Raw genomic sequence first — 7,807 nt, 5'->3', positions numbered from 1 at the left:
AAGTTAGTAAATCATATTATTGATGATGATCCGGATCCAAATACATGAAAAAATGAATGCAATATATAGGCATGATGAAGAAAACATGATATAATACTGAAAGCGGATAAATAAAAGGATTAGAAAGACGTGGGGTTGGAAGATTATTACAACAATTCAAATGAGAAAAATTGGGGGGAGGAGAGAGAGAGAGAGAGAGAGAGAGAGAGAGAGAGAGAGAGAGATTATTACAATAATAAATCAATTCAGTCTAGCTATTGTGGAATCTAACAAATCATACTAAATAAAGAAAAGAAGCTATCCAGGAGCTCCAGAACTACTCAGGGGAGCATTTCTCATAAATTGTCTATTTTGTTCTTGGGGGAAATGTACGGCCAAACACCAAGTTAGTCAATCAAAGTAGAAAGGGGTTCGGGGAATTCCCTTTCCGATTGCGAATTAGATCAGTATAGGATCTCAGTACAGAGGCCATAAGGAGGCTTTTGGGGGGGTTTCCACACTTTCTACATCATCTGTTGGCAGGGATCACTTGGGGAGGAGATGAATGGACCCTAACCCTCAACAATAACATAAATAGATATATACAATAGATGTTTTTCCTAGAGAAACAAATTAAATGGATCAAAATCAAGAACAAATTCAAGCCTAAGAAATAGATAGGAGCCTACATTTTCTCTTTATGAATAAGGGCAAGTTAATATCTGAATCCATGCTATTAAGTGGAGAGCGTAGATTAATGCAAATCATTTCTTCGTGGAAGCTTTGCTTACTAAAACAAGGGATTCATTAAACTCATAGAAAACTTCTCATCTAGTCATAGAACAAGAGTGATAACACCCCTTTCTATGTTCACAAATGATTGAAAAGGGATGTTTCAACTTACTTTGACCCAAAATCACTTATTTTACTTCCAAAATACTCAATAAAAAGAGAGAACAACACTTACCAACACCAAATCCCATGGATCACTCAAGCAACCTCATGATATAACCCCTAACACTCATTGTTATTGAGTAAAGAGTTGAAACACATAGATTAGCACACTTGAGAGAGGGGATAGGTGAAGACAAGTGGTGTAATATGAAGAAGAGTTATTCTGCTTATTGAACTTGTGAATAAATGACTAAAACTACTCCCAAGCACATCCACAAGGATCCAAAAGATATGACAACTATGAATCTAAAGCTAAGGAAAGCAAGGAAGTAAAGAAATAGCTATCAACTCAATGGACGGGTGGCTAAGGCTACACTTTCCACATCCATGAGGACTTACAACAATCACATAATGAAAACAAAGCCTAAAACTAACGAAGGGGAGATAGAAAAGTGATCGAGAGTATGAGGAAATCACCTCCTAAGAGGATAGATCATTTTAATTCATAAACTCCCTTTAAGGTCCCTCAAGAGCTTTTAGGGGTGTTCTTTAATGTCTAAAGCCCTTTGTCTAGAGTTTAGGATCAAGCTTTAAAGAAGAAATGGGTGTTAAAGTTGAAGGTGGTAGGTAAGAGATAAAGAAGGAAGAAGAGAGCTCCTAAACTTTTCTATCTTTGGGGAAGGTTTTTTTTCCAACCCTTTGAAAAGAGCAGGTGAGCTCTATATATAGAGTCCATGTCATAAATATCTGAAATATTTGTGATAGTTGAAATTCCTGAAAATGCTCTATACTTGAAACATTCATGCTAAGTTTGGCTGAGGCTTTATGAACTCAGTTTGGCTGAGGTCTTCGTTCTTAGTTTGACTTAGGCTTTTGGGACTTAGTCTAGCCGAGGTCTTCGTGTTCAATCTGACTAAGGCTTTATGAACTCAGTCTAGTTGAGATCTTTATGCTCAAGATGGCTGAGGCTTTTTGTTTTAAAACTTACAAAATGGGCAACATAGATAACATAAGTTGAATATATTTCTCAATAAGAAAAAGTCCTACCATAGTCAGCTTATACATTGCGTTGAAAATACAAAATAAACGATTTGTGTTGAACAAGACAGTAAAATAAATGTGTCATGTCATAAATTGTTGGATCTCTATTAATTTATTCTCTATTCAAGTATTGTTATTCCTGTCGTATTGTATACTTTTCGAGTTAATTTATTTTTCTGGTGCAAAACAATTTGGTAACAATCGGGGTTGAAGCACTAAAGGAATTATTTGTGTTAAAGATTTTGGGCCCACCATTATATAATATTTTGGAGATACTTGTGTAATTATTTTTTGGAAACTGATTTGTATATTTTAGATTATTAGATTATTTGAAATTATAATTTGAGATTATTTGAAATTATAATTTGAGGTCTATGTTTATTAATGGTTCAAAAGTTGGGGCGCTAGTATGGCTGAAAGAGCCAAAATGTGTTTGGCATGCAAAAAAACGGTTAAGAAATATTTCTACCAATTTATAAAGACCAAACAACTCTCCATTTACACCTTCGGAAAGGTAAAACGAAAAATTCAAGCATTAAAGATAAATGTTAACAAATACCCCTTATGCATATAATGTTGGGACTAGTGTAAAAATTATTTTGGAAACAGTGAAAAAGTTAAAAGGTATTTTAAAATGAGTGAAAAGTATTATGAAATTATTGAAAAGTGTATTCACTTTGCTTGATTTTCATTTTTTAAAAATAGTTTTTAGAAAAAATTTTACACTCTTATTTTCTGTATTTTTTATTTTTATTGAATTTTTTTAATATTCTATGCAATTTTTTTACTTTTTAGACACACCTAACATTAATACACTTAAAAAGTAAAAAAAAATGTAAAAAAAATCTTTTAAAAATTCACTAAATACCAAAAATATAAAAAAATACAATAATTTAGTACATTTTTTGTATTTCTTAATTTTTTAAAATATTTTTTCACAATTTTTTTACTTTTTAGACACATCTAAGTAAGGTGTATTTAAAAAAATAAAAAAAAATGTTTAAAATTTTAAAAATATTTACTAAAAATCAAAAAATACGAAAATCAAAAAATTCAATTTTCAAAAAATTTAATCCACAAAAATCAAACCAAACACAGTGATTAGGACCCAAACAATTATTTTGTCTTTTTCTTTTGCCCACTTGTTAGGACTCAAAATTAGAAGTCATGTTTTTTCATTCAATTAAAAAGTCATTTCTAAAATAAATAATAAAAAAAATTAAATTAAAAAAAATAATATTATCAAAAAGTCAAAAAATTGTTAAAAAACTTAATCTCAAACACTCATTAATATAGAAGACATAAAATTAAATAAGATAAAATATGTATTCTGAAGATGACAATATAATTTTTTGGGACAATTAAACAAAAAATCTTAAAGGTTAAGCGTTGTAACAAAATAAATCTTAAATTTTTAATTTTATCAATTTAAATATTAATTTTTTGATTTGTTTTCAATCTAAACTATCACCTCTTTTTGTTAACTAAACTTAATGTATTAAAATAGCATTTTTCATGAGTTTGATGACTAAAATACTCATTTTTTTGTCGATTTTCCTTAATAAAAATAGACAAATAATTTAGATTGAAAAAAAAATCCAAAGTATAAGATTTAAATTGATAAAATTAAAGACTCAAGGTTTATTTTGTTACCTGACTCAAACCTGGATTTTTTTAATTTATTTATAATTATGGCTAAAATATCTTAAGAAACACAGTATAATTATTCCAAACTTATACAATTTTTTATATATATATATATAATTTTTAAAGAAAGTCAATATAACATACATTTTTTTTTATTGTTTATAAGTATAATAAATCGTACAGATACAATGTTTATTGCATTAACATATACATACAAGGTTATCTATTTATTTATACATTATATAAGCAAGGGGGGCTTCTAATATGAATGATTCTAATACCTCTAAAATCTTAAACTAATTTTTTTGAATTTTTGTAATTATAAATTCACTCTATTTCTTATGTGGCATACTTCTCTCACTCTATCCTTATTTGTTTTGATTTTTTGAATTTTCAAGAAAATCCAAACAAAGGCACAATACCTTTAAACTCTCTCAAATCACCCTTCTTTCCTTCCCTTTTTGATTCATGTTTCTTTTACCTTTTTTTCCCTCTTCTTCAATTCCCCTTTCCAAGTTTCCATAGGCCCTTGAGTCATTGTGAGCACACAACAAAGTTGAGGACTATAGTGAGAAGCACCCATTACGAATAAATAGCTTGGGAGTTTGTGTATAAAGGTGATTGATATATGTTCTTGTCGGTTAATCCAATTATCTTTTCAGATACTCATTCACCAAGTCGTAGGTATTCTCTCTCTTTTCCCTCTTCTTATGTTACATACATTTTGATTATTTCTTTATTTATTCTTAATTATTATTATTATTATTTTATTTTATTTTATTTTTTTTAATTTTTGAAACCTATGCACCGAAGAAAGTAAAGTCGAGGTTGCAAGGCTTCATGCAAACAGTAAACCTATGTACAATTTTTATTCTATTTAATTTGTTTGGATTAGATATTTAATTTAAATTAATCTTTTTTTTATTGTTGACTTTGTTTTGCTATGTATATATTCTCATGCTATTACTGGTTTGATTTGATTCTTACAACATTGCATTATTGTGGGATAGAAAATTATAAGGATTTTTCATCTAAAGTGTTTTAGCTCTAAAATTTTAATTTTTAAAATTTTTAAATTTTAGTAAATACACATGGCATAGAAATATTAGTCCATCTAATGATATCTATAATTTTGAAAATTAAAAATCTTAAAATAAAATGTCAAAAATAAAATTTAGCCATCTAATTTGAAAGTTAAAAACTTTAAAGGAAATTCCAAATATAACTTTAGTCTTATATAATTTTAAATTTTAAAAATATTTACTTCAAAAAAATAAAAATAAAAAATTGAAAGGCATAATTTTATGTTTTCCTATTCTATATTTGAGTGATCCTCTCTTTTTAAAACTCAAAAATTATGGGATAATTCTCATAATTTTGAATTTTAAAATTTATTTCTTGATAGGCTAACCAATTTTTTTTTCTTTTTCAATTTTTTAAATCAAAAAAATTAGAAAAATTAGTTTGAGAGATTAGAGCGCTCAAAAATTAGTTTAAAAAGATTTTATTTATCTATTTTTTAATTCAAAAATTATGTAAGACACATAAATAATAATTATTTTTTTAAATTGAAAATTTGATTTTAGGTAATCATCATTTTTTTTTTACATTTTTTTTATAGATAAAGATGTGAAAAGAAATTTTATTTATTTATTTTTTTTAGAATAATGCTATATGCACCAATTGGTATGCCAATTAATGTACTAATGGATGATGGGACATAGTTTTAGATGCTTGAGTCTTTATAATTTGTATCATAGATTTAAAATGACAATGACATAACTATGTTGACACACTACTAATTTTTTAATACGAAAAATAATATGAGCAGATTTGAATTGATCTTTCTTTGATTTATTTTAGGGAGTGAAGGATTTTAGAGGATGGACAAATAATTATTTAATTCATTTCTTTAAATTGAAAGGTCAACAAATTGTGTTTCTATATTTGATTTTACGAAATGATTAATTTTAGGCAATGATCTTAGAAGATGGATTTGAAGAGATTTTATTTATTTGTTTGTTTAATTTTGTAAAATTTTATTTATTTATTTGGTTGATTTAAAAATTATATGAATAGATTTGAATTGATCTTTTTATTTATTAATTTTAGGGAAGGAAGGATTTTGGGTAAATATTTTAGAAGATGGACGAATAAATATTTAATTCATTTCTTTAAATTGGAAGGTCAAAACTAAGGCTCAATTTGGGATGTTGGTTATAAGTGGCGTTTTGGCTTTTTGCCAAAATGCAAAAAGTGACTTTTTTTGGCCATAAATTGATTTGGGATGTTGGTTATAAGCCAAAAGAAAAATTACGAAATTACCCTCCATAGATGGAAAATGAAAGGGTAAAAATGTGTAATTTTTCAATTGACTAGGGATACTTTGGTCATTTCATTATGATTTGACATTATAAATAAATATTAATGAAAAAAGTCAAAAGTCACTTTTTACGAACTTCCCAAATCATTTGTCTAAAAAAGTCAAAAGCTTGGTTAAAAGCCAAAAAGTCACTTTTTACCATCTTCCCAAAATAAGCCTAATTCTGTATTTGATATTAGGAAAAGATGAATTTTAGGCAATGATCTTAGGAGATGAGTTTGAAGAGATTTTTATTTATTTGTTTGTTTAATTCGGAAATTATGTGAGACACGTGAATATTCTTTATTTTTTTAAATTGAAAAATTGATTTGAAGCAATGATCTTAGGAGATGGGTTGGAAGAGATTTAACTTAGAAATGATTAAAGTGTAATTCTGATGAATATTTATTTAATTGCATATACTACTCTACAATTTTTGATACATACATAATATTTTTAGAATAAATTTGAAATGATATCCAAAAACACATCGGTGCCGATAGATAGCATACGAATTGAAAAAATAATATTTTATCCGGTACAAAATTAACAACTTTGTGTGGAACAAGGGAAAAGTACAACTTTGGATGTAACAATGAGAAAAATTCATCTACCAGAGAATTCTGTAATATACACGTGACATTATAATATGAACTTTTAATTACGTCATTTTTTTAAAAGGTTTTGTTCAATTTTTTTTTAAAAAATTTATTTATTATAATTATAACACTATTTTCAGATATTTAAGTCTTATTTGGGAAGACTAAATAAGTCTATACTTTTTATCTTTTTATCTTTTTTGAGTCACATCAATCAACATCTCCTCTTTACTTTTCTACATATCTTTTTATAAAAAATTAAAAAATGCACTTATTTATAACATCCAAAACAATCCCTTAATTATATGTTAGGTAATGTTTAATTATGATTTTTTTAATTATAACTTACAAAATATGAAATTATACATTTTTTTTTTTTAAACTATGTAGGACTATAAGGCTCCGTTTGTTTTCAGAGATGGAATGGAGGAGATTGATAGTGAGGGGATTAATAGTGAGGGGATTGTTAGTGAGGGTCGTTTGTTTTCAGAGATAGAATGGAGGGGATTGATAGTGAGGGGATTAATAATGAGAGGATTGATAGTGAGGGGATTAGTAGTGAGGAATTGTTAAATTATTTTTATATAAAATAATAAAACAAATAAGAAAATATAAAAAATTAAAAATTATATTTTAAAAAAAATTTCCAATATATAAAAAATAAAAAAAAATAAAAAAATTTCTAATCCCCTCACTATTTTTCTAATACCATCTCTACCTCTTCACTATGAATCCCCTCCCCAAGGGTATTAGTAATACCAAGGTATTAGTAGTACCCTCCCTATCTCTCAAAACAAACAAGGTATTAGTAATACCAAGGTATTAGTTAGTCCCAAGGTATTAATAGTCCCAAGACTATCTCTCAAAACAAACACCCCATATACTAATCCCAAGGTACTAGTAATCCTAATCCCCTCCTATAACCCAAAACAAACGGGCCATAAGGCTCCGTTTGTTTTCAGAGATGGAATGGAGGAGATTGATAGTGAGGGGATTAATAGTGAGGGGATTGTTAGTGAGGGTCGTTTGTTTTCAGAGATAGAATGGAGGGGATTGATAGTGAGGGGATTAATAATGAGAGGATTGATAGTGAGGGGATTAGTAGTGAGGAATTGTTAAATTATTTTTATATAAAATAATAAAACAAATAAGAAAATATAAAAAATTAAAAATTATATTTTAAAAAAAATTTCCAATATATAAAAAATAAAAAAAAATAAAAAAATTTCTAATCCCCTCACTATTTTTCTAATACCATCTCTACCTCTTCACTATGAATCCCCTC

The sequence above is a fragment of the Camellia sinensis genome, chromosome 3, assembly GCF_055761805.1.
Source record: "Camellia sinensis isolate YWXY chromosome 3, ASM5576180v1, whole genome shotgun sequence".
Lineage (NCBI taxonomy): Eukaryota > Viridiplantae > Streptophyta > Magnoliopsida > Ericales > Theaceae > Camellia > Camellia sinensis.
This window is presented reverse-complemented; position numbering follows the sequence as displayed.